Genomic DNA, 20512 nt, shown 5'->3' on the forward strand with positions numbered 1-20512 from the left:
CCATATCGCACACAACATATATATATATATATATATATATATATATATATATATATATATATATATATATCTATAATCCTAAGTATAACTCAAGATCTACATTAATAAATTAACATACTGATAAGTTGATAATAGTTGTATATATTCAAAATATTATATTTAGAACTACTATACCCCGTCTATTATAACTATATACTATCATATAGACATAATAATAACATATATATAATATCTAGAATGCATTTTCCCCCGAAATATTAGAAAGTGGGGCCGTGAAACTCACCTTAATAGCATGATTTTATGTAATCTAAGCAGAAACGGTCAGCAGTACGAGGTCGTCGAGGGTCGGGATGCAAGAGGGCTTCAGCAAAGGAGAGAGGAGAAAGAAGTTCAGGTGTAAGAATGGCTGGGGTCGATCTTGCTATTTATAGTAAGATTTTTGGCCCTCACGACGTGAAAAACTCATTGTTCACGTCGTGAGTTTGGATCTTATCTCATCGTAGACTTGCCATCCGTCTTCGAGCTTCCGAAGGTGGCAAAATGACTCCTCACGTCGTGAAATATCAATATTCACATCGTGAGTTTGGATCTTATCCCCTCCCAGCCTCTTCACACCTTCTAGATCCGAAATATGGCGGTTTGACTCCTCACGTCGTGAGTTTTTATGCTCACGTCGTGAGTTCAGTCAAATTAGGGTTTCTGACTTCGGAAGGCCATAACTTTTGTATACGAACTCCGTTTTTGATGTTCTTTATATCCACGCGTAGGTATTTACGAGCACTACAACTCTCTTTTAGACTCCAATGGCTAATTCTAAGTCTATTTTAAATTCATCTTATTATAGAGATTTATAGTGTTCGGTTTATCATAACTTCTTCACGCGAAGTCAGATTCAGACGTTTTCTACATTTTTGGAATCGTATGGAAGTATACTTTGAGTTGTATCATAAAAGTTCATACTTGTATTAGAATTTATTATGAATTACATAGTAATTTTATCACATTAGTATTTTAACAAAATCACATTAGATAATTGGCATAATCACATGTGATTGTTATTGACCTACTTTTGACTGGTGTTACATTCTCCCCCCGTTGGTAAAATTTCGTCTTGAAAATTATTTTGTACCAGATTCCACTGCACGGTCCTGGATAGCTTCCCTGCTTCCTGTTACGAATGCCCTTCCACAGCCTAACTTCCTTGACTCCTTAACTTTGGACATTCCTTCTTGATATGTCCAATTTCATCACACTCAAAACATGCTCTTCCTCCATCATAGTCTGTTCCAGTGTTTGTTCCTTGATTATCTGTTGCAAGTGTTTTGTTCCTGCAGAAATTGGCGGTGTGTCCCTTTTTCTTGCAGTGAGCGCATATAAAGCAGTTACCTAGATGGTGACGGCTACACTGAGTGCATTTTGGGAGTTTTCCTTCATACCGTCGTGGTTGTGTGGGTATTGTTGTTGTGGCTGCATAATTAGTTGCCACCTCTTGTCTCTCCTCAGATGATTGTATGGGATTCTTCCCATTAAATTTGCGCTTGTTCGTTCCAGATTCGGGAGACTCAGCTATAAATCCCACTTGGATTTCTGTGCTGGTTAGCTGATGAGCTATACGCTTTGCACTGTCGTATGTTGTAGGCTTTGATGCGATCACCATTCCTTTGATTTGTGATGCTAGACCCCAGATATATCGCTCAATCTTCTTATATTCGGGGGTTACAAGTGTTGGATTAATGTCTAAGTCCATAACTATATTTGGTCTGTACTTGACCCGACCCGGCATCGTCCATTTGGGTTGCACTTCACCGGCACAATTTATATGGATAGTATTTTGAGAATAGTATATTTATGATTTATATTAATATATTATAAGTTCTAATATATTAATATATAATCATATTATTTAATTAGTATTGATCAAGAATTAATTTAGAATTAATTAAGTGATCAAAAAGAACTAATTAAATATGGACTCATATATATGGAATGGGCTAAGTTCATTTAGGTTGGGCTAAGCTTTCATGGATGGTCCATGGAGCTTTTAACCCATGGATCCTATGTAAATGAAAGGTCATGGGTATTAGGGTTTATATGGATGTAACCCTAATCCTCCATAATATATAAAGGGGTCCTTGGCTCACAAAATTGGCACAAGTGTGTGAAAATAAGAGTGGGCCGATTTTAGTGTGCATACATATTCTCTCAAGTTCTTCCAAGGTGTTTTGGTGATTTGTGATTCCATTTGAGGCTTCCACACTATTGGGGCTAAGCTCTTAAAGCTTGAAGACATCAAGCTACATCAAAAGGTATGTCATCTAACTAGAACTTTGTAGTATAGGTGCTTCATAATATGCTAGTCAGGATGAAACCTTGGAATAGTTAATATTTGCATGTATAATAGAGAAAACATAGATCCAAAGTTTATAGGGTTGCATGTACACCATAGGAGTGTTAGAATGCTCAAAACTCAACAGTGATATCAGAGCTATGGGTTGTTTTCTATTATATTTGATGCAAATGTATTTTTTTTTTCAAGTTGAAGGAAAAAAAAAAGAAAAAAAAACATGAAGTTTGTCAAAATTTTATGATAATTACTTGATTTTATGAAAAACTAATTATTTATAAAATTTGAGTCGCTTTACTACAAGAGTTGAATTAGGTCAATTATTAAAAGATAGAATGATATGATTATTTTATTTGTTTTAAAAGTTTGATCTAAATGGTTTTAAGGAGTTACAAATTTTGTCATAAAATTTTGGAACTCAAAAGTTTTTTTTAAAGTTATGATCTTAAGAGTTTTGAAACTTCCATAAGTTATGGATGTGAAATGTCTCATTTATTAACTCTTTAGGTTATGAATTCCAAGAGTCTTCAAAGGATAATTGTCAAAGTTTCAAGATTTGTATTAGTTTATATGATTATCTAATTTCTTGAAAATTGTTGATGTGAATTATCTTTACTTATGAGTTTAATCTAGATCATAGAAAAATTATTTGATTATTGTGTTAATTGGAATATTTGATCTTAATGGTTTTTATGAACTCCATAACTTGTCCTCAAGTTATGGAAAGTGAAGAGTTTTTCTTTTTAAAGTGTCATTAAGTCTCATAGGTTATGAAAATAGAAGAGTCACTATTTTTAATGTCATCATTACATGATTTAATGTCTTCCATAACTTGTCCTCAAGTTATGGAACTTGAATTTTTTTTTTCATTAAACCTTAATTAAACTCATAAGTTATGAAAAATCCAAGAGTTTTGAAAGGTTTCAAAACTTGTCCTCAAGTTTTGGAATTTGTAAAGTTACCCCCCATGTATACTTTAATTCCAAACTAGACCTTAGAATTTTAAAAGTTTAAAATTCAACCCTTATACTATTATTATAATTTTAATTATATAGATATGTATAAGATAAAGTCGTCTTACCATTAGTAGGCCTCATTCATGAAGCCGGTCTATAAGGGGGGTATAAGGTTACTGCCTATAAAATGGCAGTTTAATGGGTGTCCACTCTCACTCACCGCTTCCTTGACCGGTGGAGGGTCGTTAGCAGAACAGGTAGGACAAGGACTATAATTCTCCCTTCATTATAAGTATAATGATAAATAGTAAGTAACTAAACACTTATAAATTCCCAATCTTAGTTACTTAGGAAAATGTGAATAAGGTGCTAATCCATGAAATTACACTTTGCACTTTGTTTAAGCTGTTAGTGGAGCGTGTGTGGTTAACCGGCACACTAACCTGGACTTAACAAGGTAGGCAAAGGGTGACTTAATGTTTATCATAGTATCGTTGGAGCATGTGTGGTTAACCGACACATCGATTGAGGGGTAAATATTAAGGGTACCAAGTATATTTGCATGGTTACTTCACACCTTGTTTTGTGATCCTCGGCATCCCAGTCACAAAACCTGAAGGGCACACTCGAGATTGAAACATGCCATTGAAAAGTTCAATGAATCTCAAAAGAATCTAGGAGTTTCAAAACCAATTAAAACATAATAATACATTTCGTTTATCTTGGTGGAAATTGGTGAATCGTCATTCACCTACCTTCAAATATTTTATAGCTTGGATTACGGCATCCCTCTTCCAAGTTATAAAATAGTTTGTTGGGTCCTAGCCTTAATATATCATATTGGGTGTTATATTAAGGACTTAAATCAACTTTACGTGAATTTCTCCCATTGTTGATGTCTGGTTTAGACAACAATGATCTTCCCAAACCAAGCTTTCCTAATGAATATGACTTCCCGATTTTGGCTCATGGAAGTCATACTTCTCTTCCTCCACCTCCTCCAATTATTCTCCCTAACCCACAAGTTCAAGGTCACTCAAGCCCTAATGGCAAGCAAGGTCTATGTGTGATCACATCTTAGAGATGAAGTCACATATTGACAAGCCGGGAGAGTTGGGTGTCAAAGTCTTGAGGAAGTTGGATGTTCAATCACTTTCTAAGTCACTTAGTAAGTTCCTTTGGGACTATTATGAAACAGACTATGACATGAACCTGAATGATCATATCTATTTGCTTGGTGCTGTTGAATCAACAATGATTTAGAACGATAGTAAAGCAAATTTGATTAGAAGATCAACTTCCAAAAAAATTTATGGACAGTGACAATGGTGACACTGGAAATCCAGAAAAAGCATTTTCTTCCCAATGGAAAGGGATTGGCCATAGTCAACCCGGTTGACCAAATGGTAAAGAGAAAGGCTAAGTCTGAGATAGTCCCATTACCAAAGGGTCCATATGTTTATTTTGCCAAAGGAAGGGGCGTTGATTGCAAAGCTGCCAAATTTACCTAAGGATGTTAAAGTCAATAAGTTTGACTCTACATCAGGTAGAGCCCATTATCTAACTCTGTTAAGTTCTATTCTGAGATCCTCATTACATGATGTGACTGGGTCACATGTTGATGTTTTAAGAATCAAAGAATAGAGAGAAATCTTAAAGGAAGTATATGCTGATTCTGATCGCGAAGGTGGATTTCGATCGCATCAGAATTTTGAGCAGTTGCTTAAGAAGTTATGATATATTGCTAAGGAATAGATAACAACAATTTTCCATGTGGATTGTAAGGATAAGTTTTTCCACAAAGTTTTCAAATAAAAGAAAATTGTTTAATTTTATTTATTTGAAGTATCCTTATAATGGCATTTGTGGAAAATTGCTGCTTATATGATTCCACTGACAGCAATATTGGAAAATGGATTTGATTCTTTCATTTGTGGTAGTGTCTAAATTTACCAAATCAGGAAAGTTCCTCATCACCCAAGTTTCAATTGGACCGAAACTTGGAATCATGCAAGTTGAATAGTATGATGAATAAGAACTTTCAAGCATTGGAAAATGAAGACTAATTACTTGTTCACATGGATGTGTGAGTCAAGTGAAGGACTAAAGGGATCGAGTACACATTCTTATGCACTGGTCATGTCCACCACAAAGCTCGTTAAGACTATTTGACTTACTGAAGTTTAGTAAATATGGTTATACTTACAAGTTTAAGTATAATTCTAAAACATTGGAAAAGTATCAATGTATGGCAGAACGAATGGGAAGAATCAAATTAGGCAAAAATATAAAAGTTTCTCAAATCTGAAAAGATGGGAGAGTACTTTAGTATCATGTTTGTGATCATCTTAATGATTTAGAAATCATATCACAATTAGTCCTCTAAAGGTCATCTTAGTGCATTCTTATGACTAAGAAGAGGAGTCATGAATTATTGAAATGGTTAGATCAGGAAGATGAGTCATACTTCGTTCCAAAACAATTCTTAGAGTCATACTCCAAGATTGTAACTTGAGTGACATATCTTAAAGAAAGGTTTAAAACACTTGTCAAATGTAAGAGTAAAAGTGTCCTACTCTTGTACATTTGAAATTGGTAAGTTGTGATGTTTTGGATAAAACAAAGACCAACTAAGGCCAATTGTGTGAAGTGCTTGTCTTGATAAAGAATCCGCACTATATCTTGAATATTTGGCAAGATAGTCTTATATGTCAAGAGGATATTGGGAGTCTTAAAGATCCTAAAAAAAGAATTTCAAGAACTAATCAAGAATAAAACCTGAGGTTCTTCACTAGCACACGACTTGAGGTTTATAACCTATCGTGTTGACATATTTTGTGCCCATTCCAGTTAAAGTTGGCTTTGCATAGGAGTTCTAAAAGTTCTCAATTGGTTGCATAACAACTTGGAAGCAATCGCAGGCCCAGTACTGCCAGGTAGCAAGAAGTTAAGATTGCATAAGTTCAGTCCATATGAGTTTGGATTTGTCATTATCCTTGTCTTGTGACTATGGTTTTGACAATTCACATGAATAAGAACACATACACCATAAAATCTAAGGGTCATAAGGTTTCTCTCTGATTCATGAAAATGATGGTGAGGAAACACTTCCACCAAGTAGATTTAAAGCAGATGGCAAAAGGTCTAAACAATTGAGACTATGATTACGACATCCTTTTTTATAGTTCTGAAATTGTTTAGACACACATGCATGCTATCTAAGGAAAGGTGTATGATTTTGATAAAGTTTTATCAAAGCATCTCGTATCAGAAATCTGAACTTTGGTAAGAAAGTCAATAAAGTATTGATTTCTAGAAGTCCAGCTGATTTCTGAGTACATGTCAAAGCTAGTGGGAGCATAAGTGTTATGCTAATAATCATCATGTTAGTGGGAGCATGATAATTATTGTTAGTGTTGCAAGTTAGCAATGTTAATTATAGAAAACAAAAGTTTCAATTCGTGAGGCTGCAGGGATTGAAAAAGTTGTTTGCTATAATTAAGGGAGAGGATATACTTCATTTCAGTTCTAAAGGCTTAGATTGAGACCTTAATCATCCTTAGTCAAGAATATATATATGAATTTCATGTTGGATTGGTTCAACTTAGGGAAATTCTATATATTGCGTTCTCAAAATTCGATTATGATTACGGCATCCCTCTTCATAGTCAAATTTTGAAAACATGGCAAATAAAAATATTGTAGCAAAAGACTGGTCTAGAATCATGTCTTTATGTGAGACATCATGAATCGTGTACCATTTGCTTTGGGTACAGGATCGATTGTATGTGCTATAATATTCGTCATTTCTAAATTTTTCCAAATGCCCAGAGGCATTAAGAAGGGAAAAGGTCTATAATTGGATATGACTAAAATGATTAACCAATTGTCGAGGACAATCTGAGGTTTACCAAAGATTGGTTGCTCAGGGACAGTTGGAAGTATAGTGCTAATTTTGGAAGGACCATATTGACATATTCTGAAAAGAGGCATCTCTTATTCAGAAGTGATAGTCAAAATGAGAATATGGAGTTGTCTCCATAGGTGGAAGTTATCTGTGTAAGATTAGAAAACTTAATGCAAGAAGCATGTCCAAAGCAATGTACTTTGAATATGAGACTTAGTTTCTATGGAGTTGATCTCCATTGGAATACCTTATAATGACTGTTGACAAGTCTTTGTGACTTTGTACATATTCATTACAGGAGGGTCAGTGCATATAAGTTTAAAATCTAAACAGATTTCGATAAATGGTAGGAATTTGAAATTCTCACATTTTTCGATAAGGATTTGGGAGTGTGAAATTAGAATCATTGAAATTATGTTCAATTGGTTTATTTCACAAAGTAAGGATCATAGACAAACATAGAGTGCATACTTGGTGTATGGCAAAGCTATTGTTTAAGAAAAACATAGTGTACATGCTTGGAGCATGGGACAACTAGTGTTTTTAATTCTAGTATAAAGTTGATAAAACCGAAACAATGAATAATGAGTAATCAGTATGGTGATAAATAAAAGTGTTTATTTATATTCATAGGGTTTGATACCATATTTGATTCATTTATTCTTGTGTTTCACTTTGCATGTTTTGACTTCCAGAATAACTAAGTCGCTCTTCCTGAATGATTAAGTTATTCAAACCATCCACAGTCGGTCATATGTTGGAAGTAGATATGAATCAAGACTGTCATGGGTTGGTTTGTAGAGGTCCAAGTTGGTGGACAAAGTGGTGATACAACACTCATGAGTGCTCATAAGTTCTGAGTATTGGATTCAACCCGCGCTCATTTGAATCACTTCATGGATTTTATCACGAGTGATCATGAGACGATAATATCTTATATTCTTCAAACCTAGAGATATGAGTTGTTACTATGAGTTGGTTATACATTGATTACACGGAAACGCATTTGGTAACTCGATGTTATAAAACGTGCCTTTGTGTATGATTCAACAAGTAGTAGAACAAGCCATATGAGTCGAAGTTTATCCATTCCTTTTACCTTCGGGATAAAAGCGATATCTGTGGGCCCCTCGATGATTTAGCGATGACACATGTGAGTGCTTGGCCAAGCCAGGACTGATTTGATTTGTTCAATCAGTCAGTCATCATAAATCGAAAATCGGGAAACAACAAATGGACAGAGAGAATGATTATAATCCATGTCTCAGTCCATATGATATCTAGAATAGAGGAATATATGATCCCTTATCTAATGGACAAGTCATTGACAAGGTCAGAGTTCGACAGCGGCTTTAAGAGCTACGATTGCCAGTTAGGTTTTGAAGTCATACTCAATAATAGTTTTAGACTTATCCAAGTGGGAGACTGTTGGATTAATGTCTAAGTCCATAACTATATTTGGTATGTACTTGACCCGACCCGGCATGGTCTATTTGGGTTGCACTTCACCGGCACAATTTATATGGATAGTCTTTTGAGAATAGTATATTTATGATTTATATTAATATATTATAAGTTCTAATATATTAATATGGAATCATATTATTTAATTAGTATTGATCAAGAATTAATTTAGAATTAATTAAGTGATCAAAAAGAACTAATTAAATATGGACTCTTATATATATGGAATGGGCCAAGTTCATTTAGGTTGGGCTAAGCTTTCATGGATGGTCCATGGAGCTTTTAACCCATGGATCCTATGTAAATGAAAGGTCATGGGTATTAGGGTTTACATGGATGTAACTCTAATCCTCCATAATGTGACAACCGTCAAAATTCGATTCGTTTCTAGATTTGACTAGACTTAGTTGCACATATAGGCACTACACATAATAAACTTAGTAACTAGAAGCTAAGTTATAACCTACTAGAAACTTGGAAACAATTAGAATCAATGGATAGTGTACTTAGATTTCACATTGATATGTGAATTCTACATCTACTGAGTTGTAGTGACTATCCATATTTGGGTCACTCTTTGACTCGAACAACATTTCATGAATCATATACACACATCATGCATTTGACCTAGAAGTAGAAGTTAGGTCAAAGTCTCATAGAAACTTAAGTCAAAGTTGAAGAGTAGGACTAGTATACTTGATTCCTCAATTTCGCTTGAATCTCGAAACCACTACATAGAATGCCAATAAACCGATAAAATAAGTTACAAACATTATTTATAACTATAAAAGAGTTATAATACCATAAAATAATTTGAAGTCTCAAAGATACAATTCACTTTGATGTCCAAAGATTTATTAAACTCCAAAAACCCTAAAAACCCTAAAACCTAAATTTTATAAAGTTTAACATCAAGAATTATATAAATTTTTTTTATGAAACTTATAAAATTATCTTAAAATAATCAAGTTGGGAAATATAATCAAGGAAATTATTGTTTAATGTACCAACATTTATCCTTATTTTATAAGTGGAAAATCAAGGATTTTATAAAACAATGTAAAGCTTAAGCATGTTTTATAAAAACATTAGAAATTTATAAAAATTGGGAGAAATGATTTGAATGGGATTTATGAGAGAGAAATCCTCTCTCCTCCTCCCAAAAATCGGACTCATCCCCCCAATACACCATTTTCCCAAGTCATTAATCAATTTCACTCACCCACTCCATCTCTTTCTCTCTCACACTCCCTCACTTCATTTTCTCTCTATTCTCTCTTCCTCTCTCCCTCAACCACGAAATTCTCCAGAAAATGGGTCATAGAACACACCATGAACTCTAAATCTTAATCATCTTGAGGTGTTCTTAAAGGTAAACCCGAAAATCATTCATTTTCCTTCTCTTTTCCTTCAAGTTTTACTTGTTTTTCATGGACTTTCTCCATCTTCTACTCCATTCTAATGAAAGATCATGAACACATAAACATACACACACACAAACTCATGTTTTTGATGATGATGGTGGTAGGATTTCACCCAAAAACAACATGCATGTTGTTAATGGTGAAATCCAAGGACCAAAACCTAAGTCAAAATCAACATAATGCACTTTTCTACAAGTTTTGGGTAAAAATCACCACATGCACCCTAAGTTTTCTATTAAAAACGATTTTTGAACATTTCAAACTCATGAATGGTCTTCAAAACAACATGCATGTGATGATCTTCAAGCTTAGATGCTTGATGATCAAAGTATGTTGTTAAAAGCTTTCAAATATGTTCATGAAGGATTTATTTCCAAATAAATATCTAAAACTCCTTTTCTGACCAAATCCGATTTTTCCCAGATTCCCACCAACAAAATAAGATGTTCAACAAATTTTCAGAAAATAATTCATTTTGCTCGAATTATTATAATTATTGAAATAAAATAGGTCAATAAATCATATAAAATACTTTCTGGGGTCTATAAATCCTAGTTAAATTCGTGGATGACCCCTATGCTAAATAATGATACCTCATTAAGTTTCATCGATTTTTGCTACTGTTTAATATGGTTTTGAATTTTCTTTTTGTTTGGCTCCAATAAATCATAAAAGCGCTTTAGAAAATTTTAAAATGATATATAACAATTTTCGCAGTTGCTACCAGAGGTATAAGACTCACAAAAATATTTTCAGAATTTTTCATAATGCATTCCTATTTTTCCCCGATTTTTGTATTTATAATGCCCTAAAAATAGAACAAATAGTTATGCTCATCCAAAATTCATGAAAATTTACCAAAACACCTTGTAGTACATTAGGAGGCTACATAAAAGTTTTGATGATTTTTCTCTTCTGTATACTATTTTTCTCCTGTTTTCTAAGATTAAATACACTTAAATACACAAAATCGGATTTCAGTATATAAAAACCACATTTGGTATTTTTCCCAGATTCTCTGTAAATGAAGTGTACAAAATTTTTGGTAATTTACTTTAACTGTTTAATAATTATTATTCAATTAATGATTATTTAATAGAATTAAACAAGGAAAAATAGCAACACTAATTGAAAAATATCGTTTATATTTTTCAGAGCTTCTACATGTATAATAAGAGTGTTACACAAATTTTGGGCAATTTTGGAAACTGTTTCCTATTTATTTCAATTTTTATTAGAATAAATGCTCAAAAATCATAAAGTTTGGTTAAACAGTTTAGAAATCAATTTTTATATTTTTCCCAGCTTAATAATGTTTAATAACAGTAATACAAAAAGTTTGGGTAATTTTGGAAACTGATTTCTATTTTTCATGAATTTGTATCTATTTAGAGAATTAAATATATGAAAAATGGTTATACATATTCATAATCCATGAAAATTTATCTTGAAGTCTTTTAGTACATTTAGAACCAAAATCTGAAGTTTGGTAATTTTTATTAACTGTTTAGTATTTTTCATGATTTTATGGTTATTCAAGAAACTAAAATCGTGAAAAATAGTCAGACAAATCAAAAATTCAAGAAAATTTATCTTGAAGTCTTTGACTTCAATTAAAACTAAAATGCAAACTTTGGGAAATTTTATAACTAAATTAATTTAGTTTTTGAATACTTAATCATTGGAACACCTCTTAAAATGTTAAATATTAGCATTTCAATAATGGGAAATTTCCACTTAAATTGTTATATAACAATTGATCCACTGAAATTTAATTTTCACAGAAAAATATTTGTAACTTATCAATATTAAATTTTGACACAATATTGGCATAATTCTATTGTAGTAGTAAGTATACTAGTGTTAGATTTCGATTAGAGACTCACTAGCGAATACCATTATTGTAGGAATCGGTAGTGGTACACGTGGAACGTAGTTCAAGGCATCATTTGCATCATCTCAATGCATAGTGAGTATTCACGCACTCCCCTATTTTCAGTTTTTATGTTTTGGGGTGGAAAAGCATGTCTCGAAAAACTATTATTTGAATGTTTTATTTAAATTGATTTGTATCAAACATGATTGCTATTTTATTGCTATGTGTCTCTATGTATGTCTATGCAACACGGAACATGAGAACTTATCGTACTAAGGCCCTTCCCTTATCTCTAACCATTAACTCTTTGAGCCAATGGTCATTATGGATAGCGCTATTAGGAATTGACAACTCCTCACTCGCCCTATTGCTGGAGTGCATGATACCATATTCATCTATGGAACGATAAGCATAGATCTTGATAGGGCTTCAGTCATAGGTTTGGTTGAGACTCATTGTTTGCTCATACACATACAAACTCGTTTCTCGTTATAGCAATAAACTTGTTATTTATTATAGCAATAAACTCGTTTATCAATTATAGCAATCAACTGTGTTACTCATTATAGCAATAAACTTGTTATTTATTATAGCAATAAACTCGTTTATCAATTATAGCAATCAACTGTGTTACTCATTATAGCAATAAACTTGTTTATTAATTATAGCAATGAACTTTGTTTCTCATTACAACAACGAACTTTATTACCGAAAACTTATATACATGTTTTAGCAATGAAATTGTTTGCTCCTTGTAGCAACAAAATTGATTGCTCATTTTAGCAATGAAACTTGTTTACTCGTTTGAGTAACGAACTTTATCTTCCATGAGAATATGAATGTTGCATCTTATTTGGGCAACATACTTTATCTCTCATGATGACAAAGAACTTTGTTTTTACAAACTTATTTACTCCTTTTAACAATATACTTTTATTATTGGAAAATTTTATCAAAACTTTGATTTCAATTCATGAACCAATATTATTTTGTTAAACTTGTGAGTACTCACCAACTATTTTTATAGTTGACGCTCGTTTTACATGCTTTTTCAGGAATCATCGAGTAAGTGGCACTTAGGGACACTTCACTTTTAGGAGCATTCGCATGTGTTGTATTTCAATTTACATTGCAATTTCTTTTAAAAGTTGTTCAAACCCATTGTAAAATTGTAATGATTTTTAATACTATGGTTGGTGTTGTCTTTTAACTTTTGCTATGAAACCCTTTATACTGTCACGCCTCGTGTTTCCGCTTTAGCGGGGTGTGACACATAATATATAAAGGGGTCCTTGGCTCACAAAATTGGCACAAGTGTGTGAAAATAAGAGTGGGCCGATTTTAGTGTGCATACATATTCTCTCAAGTTCTTCCAAGGTGTTTTGGTGATTTGTGATTCCATTTGAGGCTTCCACACTATTGGGGCTAAGCTCTTAAAGCTTGAAGACATCAAGCTACATCAAAAGGTATGCCATCTAACTAGAACTTTGTAGTATAGGTGCTTCATAATATGCTAGTTAGGATGAAACCTTGGAATAGTTAATATTTGCATGTATAATAGAGAAAACATAGATCCAAGGTTTATAGGGTTGCATGTACACCATAGGAGTGTTAGAATGCTCAAAACCCAACAACAAGAGCTGGACACATCACCGCAAGATCATTAAATCTAGCAGTATAAGCATTTATCTCGGAACCCTTCATTGTTAGGTTCCACAACTCCTCTTCCAGATTTTGTATTTCCTCTCTTAGACAATACTCCTCTACTAGCATCCTCTTCATCTCTTCCCATTTCATGGAATTGGCATCATCAATACCCATTATATTCACATGGTTGTTCCACCATGTAAGTGCTGCATCAGCGAAGGTACACGCAACAAATCATACCTTACAATCGTCTGGACATAAGCTTATTTGAAATACTGATTCTGCCTTTTCAATCCACCGGGTTAGGCTAACAACCCCTTCCGTTCCATGGAAGCTCTTAGGTTTGCAATTCATAAAATCCTTGTAGGTACACATTCTGGCGGTCCCTACATGTCCTTCATTTCTAACTTCTCCTCTTGTGACATTAGCAAGAGCTGTAGCGATTCTCTGAGCTATGATTTCTTCAAGTTCTGATGGACTTATTGGAGGGTTTGTTTTTGGTGGTGGTGGTTGCGGTTGTTGTTGTTGTTGTGGTTCTGGTCGTTGGTTAAGGTTTAGACGAGCGCTATTTCTTCTAGGCATTTTGTTTAGTTCCTATAAATTTTAGATCACCAAGTGTTTAGTCTATCAAATATTACTTCCAATTTAAATAGTTCATATGATCTGATCATAATAAAATATAGTTGTACACCTACACCTAGTTGTGATAAGATCTATGTACATATGAACTTTAGTTGGAATATCTGATCTAAATCCTTGAGATCAAAAACATTCCGGGTATTTAGGTGTATTCTCATCGCGGGTCTGAGTCTTCATATATGACTCTATATTTATTCTTTGTTGTATTCATGCTCTATTAGTTATTGTTTGTTACTTCAGGTCTAGCTGATAAGGCACCGGCCAGTCAGGACAGTCAAAGGGCAGGATCATTTTAGCATATAGCCGTTCTTAAATCCAGCAACCCAAATCGACATGTCTATCCTTGTCACCACTCCCGTAAGTAGTCCTTACCAATACTTTTTATTTGTAGGTTAAGGGATATACCTAAACCTAATAGAGTAAGCCCTAAACTATAGTCGTGCTTTCCTAAGAAAGTACTAATTCACTATAGTTAATAGCTCTAATACCAATCTGTCACACCCCGGCCGTCGACGGAAACACCGGGCAGTGTAACGTCATTTCTCGTATCATAGTTATCAACTTCCTGAAAACACATGCAATTTAAAATACATCAACATAAATTTGGTGAGTTCACAGGTTTTGACTCCATAAAATAATACATTTTTCAAGTTCAAAAGTATAGTTTTGAAAGTATCATTTTGACTCTCCAACGTTTAGTATTAATATCCTAGGTATAAAATTTTACTTACCAAATAAGTAGTTTACCTATAAGTCTCATATACTATGAATATAAGTGTTTGTAATTCCATACAAACGAAAGTTTCTACATATAAACCTTATTTCAATTCTATACGAGTAAAATCGCTACGTATAAATCTATTTCAATTCTATACGAGTAAATGTTGGGTTTTGAGCATTCTAACACTCCTATGGTGTACATGCAACCCTATAAACCTTGGATCTATGTTTTCTCTATTATACATGCAAATATTAACTATTCCAAGGTTTCATCGTAACTAGCATATTATGAAGCACCTATACTACAAAGTTCTAGTTAGATGACATACCTTTTGATGTAGCTTGATGTCTTCAAGCTTTAAGAGCTTAGCCCCAATAGTGTGGAAGCCTCAAATGGAATCACAAATCACCAAAACACCTTGGAAGAACTTGAGAGAATATGTATGCACACTAAAATCGACCCACTCTTATTTTCACACACTTGTGCCAATTTTGTGAGCCAAGGACCCCTTTATATATTATGGAGGATTAGGGTTACATCCATGTAAACCCTAATACCCATGACCTTTCATTTACATAGGATCCATGGGTTAAAAGCTCCATGGACCATCCATGAAAGCTTAGCCCAACCTAAATGAACTTGGCCCATTCCATATATATAAGAGTCCATATTTAATTAGTTCTTTTTGATCACTTAATTAATTCTAAATTAATTCTTGATCAATACTAATTAAATAATATGATTCCATATTAATATATTAGAACTTATAATATATTAATATAAATCATAAATATACTATTCTCAAAAGACTATCCATATAAATTGTGCCGGTGAAGTGCAACCCAAATGGACCATGCCGAGTCGGGTCAAGTACATACCAAATATAGTTATGGACTTAAACATTAATCCAACAGTCTCCCACTTGGATAAGTCTAAAACTATTATTGAGTATGACTTGAAAACCTAACTGGCAATCGTAGCTCTTAAAGCCGCTGTCGAACTCTGACCTTGTCAATGACTTGTCCATTAGATAAGGGATCATATATTCCTCCATTCTAGATATAATATGGACTGAGACATGGATTATAATCATTCTCTCTGTCCATTTGTTGTTTACCGATTTTCGATTTATGATGACTGACTGATTGAACAAATCAAATCAGTCCTGGCTTGGCCAAGCACTCACATGTGTCATCGCTAAATCATCGAGGGGCCCACATATATCGCTTTTATCCCGAAGGTAAAAGGAATGGATAAACTTCGACTCATATGGCTTGTTCTACTACTTGTTGAATCATACACAAAGGCACGTTTTATAACATCGAGTTACCAAATGCGTTTCCGTGTAATCAATGTATAACCAACTCATAGTAACAACTCATATCTCTAGGTTTGAAGAATATAAGATATTAGCGTCTCATGATCACTCGTGATAAAATCCATGAAGTGATTCAAATGAGCGCGGGTTGAATCCAATACTCAGAACTTATGAGCACTCATGAGTGTTGTAGCACCACTTTGTCCACCAACTTGGACCTCTACAAACCAACCCATGACAGTCTTGATTCATATCTACTTCCAAAATATGACCGACTGTGGATAGTTTGAATAATTTAATCATTCAGGAAGAGCGACTTAGTTATTCTGGAAGTCAAAACATGCAAAGTGAAACACAAGAATAAATGAATCAAATATGGTATCAAACCCTATGAATATAAATAAACACTTTTATTTATCACCATACTGATTACTCATTATTCATTGTTTCGGTTTTATCAACTTTATAATTGAATTAAAAACACTAGTTGTCCCATGGTCCAAGCATGTACACTATGTTTTTCTTAAACAATAGCTTTGCCATACACCAAGTATGCACTCTATGTTTGTCTATGATCCTTACTTTGTGAAATAAACCAATTGAACATAATTTCAATGATTTTAATTTCACACTCCCAAATCCTTATCGAAAAATGTGAGAATTTCAAATTCCTATCATTTATCGAAATCTGTTTAGATTTTAAGCTTATATGCACTGACCCTCCTGTAATGAATATGTACAAAGTCACAAAGACTTGTCAACAGTCATTATAAGGTATTCCAATGGAGATCAACTCCATGGAAACTAAGTCTCATATTCAAAGTACATTGCTTTGAACATGCTTCTTCCATTAAGTTTTCTAATCTTACACAGATAACTTCCACCTATGGAGACAACTCCATCTTCTCATTTTGACTATCACTTCTGAATAAGAGATGCCTCTTTTCAGAATATGTCAATATGGTCCTTCCAAAATTAGCACTATACTTCCAACTGTCCCTGAGCAACCAATCTTTGGTAAACCTCAGATAGTCCTCGGCAATTGCATAATCATTTTAGTCATATCCAATTCTAGACCTTTTCCCTTCTTAATGCCTCTGGGCATTTGGAAAAATTTAGAAATGACAAATATTATAGCACATGCAATCGATCCTGTACCCAAAGCAAATGGTACACGATTCATGATGTCTCACATAAAGACATGATTCTAGACCAGTCTTTTGCTACAATATTTTTATTTGCCATGTTTTCAAAATTTGAGTATGAAGAGGGATGTCGTAATCATAATCGAATTTTGAGAATGCAATATATAGAATTTCCTTAAGTTGAACCAATCCAACATGAAATTCATATATATATTCTTGACTAAAGATGATTAAGGTCTCAATCTAAGCCTTTAGAACTGAAATGAAGTATATCCTCTCCCTTAATTATAGCAAAACAACTTTTTCAATCCCTGCAGCCTCACGAATTGAAACTTTTGTTTTCTATAATTGACATTGCTAACTTGCAACACTAACAATAATTATCATGCTCCCACTAACATGATGATTATTAGCATAACACTTATGCTCCCACTAGCTTTGACATGTACTCAGAAATCAGCTGGACTTCTAGAAATCAATACTTTATTGACTTTCTTACCAAAGTTCAGATTTCTGATACGAGATGCTTTGATAAAACTTTATCAAAATCATACACCTTTCCTTATATAGCATGCATGTGTGTCTAAACAATTTCAGAACTATGAAAAGGGATGCCGTAATCATAGTCTCAATTGTGTAGACCTTTTGCCATCTGCTTCAAATCTACTTGGTGGAAGTGTTTCCTCACCATTATTTTCATGAATCGGAGAGAAACCTTATGACCCTTAGATTTTATGGTGTATGTGTTCTTATCCATGTGAATCGTCAAAACCATAGTCACAAGACAAGGATAATGACAAATCCAAACTCATATGGACTGAACTTATGCAGTATTAACTTCTTGCTACCTGGCAGTACAGGGCCTGCCATTGCTTCCAAGTTGTTATGCAACCAATTGAGAACTTTCAGAACTCCTATGCAAAGCCAACTTTAACTGGAATGGGCACAGAATATGTCAACACGATAGGTTATAAACCATAAGTCGTGTGCTAGTGAAGAACCTCAGGTTTTATTCTTGATTAGTTGTTGAAATTCTTTTTAGGATCTTTAAGACTCCCACTATCCTCTTGACATATAAGACTATCTTGCCAAATATTCAAGAGATAGTGCGGATTCTTTATCAAGACAAACACTTCACACAATTGGCCTTGGTTGGTCTTTGTTTTATCCAAAACATCACAACTTACCAATCTCAAATGTACAAGAGTAGGACACTTTTACTCTTACATTTGACAAGTGTTTTAAACCTTTCTTTAAGATATGTCACTCAAGTTACAATCTTGGAGTATGACTCTAAGAATTGTTTTGGAACGAAGTATGACTCATCTTCCTGATCTAACCATTTCAACAATTCATGACTCCTCTTCTTAGTCATAAGAATGCACTAAGATGACCTTTAGAGGACTAATTGTGATATGATTTCTAAATCATTAAGATGATCACAAACATGATACTAAAGTACTCTCCCATCTTTTCAAATTTGAGAAACTTTCATCTTTCTGCCTAATTTGATTCTTCCCATTCGTTCTGCCATACATTGAGACTTTTCCAATGTTTCAGAATTATACTTAAACTTGTAAGTATAACCATATTTACTAAACTTTAGTAAATCAAATAGTCTTAACGAGCTTTGTGGTGGACATGACCAGTGCACAAGAATGTGTACTCGATCCCTTTAGTCCTTCACTTGACTCACACATCCATGTGAACAAGTAATTAGTCTTGATTTTCCAATGCTTGAAAGTTCTCATTCATCATACTATTCAACTTGCATGATTCCAAGTTTCGGTCCAATTGAAACTTGGGTGATGAGGAACTTTCCTGATTTGGTAAATTTAGACACTACCACAAATGAAAGAATCAAATCCATTTTCCAATATTGCTGTCAGTGGAATCATATAAGCAACAATTTTCCACAAATGCCATTGTAAGGATACTTCAAATAAACAAAATTAAACAATTTTCTTTTATTTTAAAACTTTGCGGAAAAACTTATCCTTACAATCCACATGGAAAATTGTTGTTATCTATTCCTTAGCAATATATCATAACTTCTTAAACAACTGCTCAAAATTCTGATGCGATCGAAATCCACCTTCGCGATCAGAATCAGCATATACTTCCTTTAAGATTTCTCTCTATTCTTTGATTCTTAAAACATCAACATGTGACCCAGTCACATCATGTAATGAGGATCTCAGAATAGAACTTAACAGAGTTAGATAATGGGCTCTACCTGATGTAGAGTCAAACTTATTGACTTCAACATCCTTAGGTAAATTTGGCAGCTTCGCAATCAACGCCCCTTCCTTTGGCAAAATAAACATATGGACCCTTTGGTAATGGGACTATCTCAGACTTAGCCTTTCTCTTTACCATTTGGTCAACCAGGTTGACTATGGCCAATCCCTTTCCATTGAGAAGAGAATGCTTTTTCTGGATTTCCAGTGTCACCATTGTCACTGTCCATAAAGTTTTTGGGAAGTTGATCTTCTAATCAAATTTGCTTTACTATTGTTCCAAATCATTGCTGATTCAGCAGCACCAAGCAAATAGATATGATCATTAAGGTTCATGTCATAGTCTATTTCATAGTAGTCCCAAAGGAACTCAGTATGTGACTTAGAAAGTGATTGAACATCCAACTTTCTCAAGACTTTGACACCCAACTCTCCCGGCTTGTCAATATGTGACTTCATCTCTAAGATGTGATCACACATAGACCTTGCTTGCCATTAGGGCTTGAGTGACCTTGAACTTGTGGGTTAGGGAGAATAATTGGAGGAGGTGGAGGAAGAGAAGTATGACTTCCATGAGCTAAACTCGGGAAGTCATATTCATTAGGAAAGCTTGGTTTGGGAAGATCATTGTTGTCTAAACCAGACATCAACAATGGGAGAAATTCACGTAAAGTTGATTTAAGTCCTTAATATAACACCCAATATGATATATTAAGGCTAGGACCCAACAAACTATTTTATAACTTGGAAGAGGGATGCCGTAATCCAAGCTATAAAATATTTGAAGGTAGGTGAATGACGATTCAGCAATTTCCACCAAGATAAACGAAA

The sequence above is a fragment of the Lactuca virosa genome, chromosome 3, assembly GCF_052849685.1.
Source record: "Lactuca virosa cultivar CGN04683 chromosome 3, Lactuca_virosa_CGN04683_v6, whole genome shotgun sequence".
Classification (NCBI taxonomy): Eukaryota; Viridiplantae; Streptophyta; class Magnoliopsida; order Asterales; family Asteraceae; genus Lactuca; species Lactuca virosa.